A 2381-nucleotide genomic window follows, 5' to 3' on the forward strand; every position below is an offset into this window, starting at 1 on the left:
TTTCGTAGCTGTCCAAAGGCAGTTGAACCTTCTTTGAAGCATCTGGTATTGGCTGCTGTCCAAGGCAGAACATGAGACTAAATGGACCTCTGGTCTCATCTAATAGGGGTTGTTCTACAATCCTATAAAGTGTAACAACAGCAAATTAATAGAATAAGCAGAAGATTCAGTGAGGATGTCAGGGCTCTCATAGGAGTTGTCAGTCCTGGCAGAAGTCAGTTATTTTATTGCAGTAAGCAAATCAGGCTGGATTCTCTCTGTGGTGCAGTAACAACAGATTTGGGACCATGCAAAATAGCATCAATACATAAAAATTAAACTGCTTTCAATACACAAAGCTGAGTTTAGATAAATACAGAACAGAGAAGCAAAGGCACAATATTCTCTGAAAGTGTGGCCTTTTTATGCTGTTTTGGAGACTAATTTACATACAAATAAAATGCCAGCTTGTCCCATGACTGTCATGATAAATTGGAGCATTTAGACTTTTGCATGAGGTGCTCTTTCTATACCTTATTTAATTACAGGATCTTAGCCTTTCGCCTTGGCGAGGGTGCCGCTCTCTACTAAAGTACATACAGGAGGGGGATATTGGCCTGGACATCAAGAGAAACCAGGTTCATTCACTACTTAAGTGCCCTGCCTGCATGTCACCTTGAACACCTTGATTTTTGCATCTCTCTGTACATAATTTTATTTATCTGTAAAATATCAGTGATATTAATGTTCCTGTTTCAAAAGCTTCGTTGAGGTTTAACAGGTTGTCATGTTTACAGGGTATTTTTTAGATGCTTGATTGGAAGCCAGAGCCAAGGGAATCTTTGCTTTCTTGGGCTCCCTCATCCTGGATGGATGGCAGTGGAGGTCAGGTAGGAGCAAGCTCTTTTGCAGCAGGCCAGTAAGAAATGCAGAGCAGCACTCCTGTGCTTGGGCACCCTTAAATAAAAGCAGTTTTGGAATTCTTCATTTTGGTTGCAAGGTACCGTAATATTCCACTCTGTGTAGCCTCTTTAGGCAGATCATCTTTAGACTACGGTTTTTCCTCAAAGTATGTGATTACCCCACTAGTGAGCTTAAAATGAAGTAAGTACCTGGAAGTAGGCTCAAACAATCTATTTTGAAATGCCACTCTTAAACTCACTGAAATGGCCAAGTGCCTGTTTTATACCCGTAGAAAAGGTTAGATTTACTCCAGTGGGTAGGTAAGTACCAATATGTGCTGTGCTCTGAAGCATATGGTAATAGAAAAAAATCATTTTGAATTAATTCGATGTGAGTTAATAAGAGGTTTATTTGATGAGAGTTGTTTGAAGGTGATGAGACTTTGTAGCTGAGCAGGATTTAAGGTGTCCAAAAGGTGCACCTTTAGTGATTTGAGAAGGATCAGTATCATGAAAGCAGATGTCAATGGGAAGGAGCAAGCTTGAACAGACCGCAGCTTGTTGTCATCGGTCGCTTTGTTGTAAACTTTGTGGAAATAAATTTGCAAATAGCTCTCGGCAAATGTGTGATCAGGGACCAAACTGAAGAGTCTGAAATTGCAGAATAGGAAAAGAGGAGGTGAAAAACAACAGTGTTTTGCTGTAATACTAGTATGACATATGAAGCATGATTTTCTCCTTGCATTTTATAGATTGGTGAAGGTATCATAATTTCAGTCGAGCATGCAGAGTGTAGAATATCAAGCTTATACATTTTAATGAAATTCAGTGTCTGATCCTGCTAAATTTTACTGATATGAGGAATCTTGTTCTACTCTAAGCTATCTCAGGCAGGAAAGAGCATCCTTGCAGTTTTAGGGCTTGAACAAAAACATGTATAGTTGAAAAAGTACTTTGGAATTATTTTGTTACTAGCTTAAAGCTGTGACATCCTGTGTCTTCTATGGTATATTTGGAGGTACTGATGCCAGAGTGGGGGGAGATGGGCTTGTCTGGAGAGGGAGTTGCTTGTGGTTAAGCTTATGGCTTAGGGACCGATTCTTGAGTTCCTTACACAAAAGGGGGTTTCTTTCCTTCCCTTCTCAGCAGAGAAAGGTTAGGACCACGTATTGGTTGCTTTCAGGGAGACTTGCTCTGAGAACCACAGGCAAAGCTGAGAGAGAAGCATCATGTGTGACTGCCTTTAGCTCTGTGTCCCAGACAGAGGTGGTAGGGATATGAAGCTGTAGCTGTCTTTTCTGTCATTTCACTGTTCAAGTGTCAGTGAGGGAAGGTGGAAAGATGGGAGCTTTAGCCAGTCCTGTACTGCTGTGTCCATGTCTGGGGGTAGTTTACATCTAACGTAATCTCATTTTTAGTAAAGGCAGCAAATTTTACCTGGAGTTTCCAGTGTATTTACAGATTATTATTAAAAAAAAAAAAAAAAAAAAAAAAAAAATT

This window comes from Merops nubicus, unplaced genomic scaffold, assembly GCF_000691845.1.
Source record: "Merops nubicus isolate BGI_N331 unplaced genomic scaffold, ASM69184v1 scaffold10266, whole genome shotgun sequence".
Taxonomy (NCBI): Eukaryota; Metazoa; Chordata; class Aves; order Coraciiformes; family Meropidae; genus Merops; species Merops nubicus.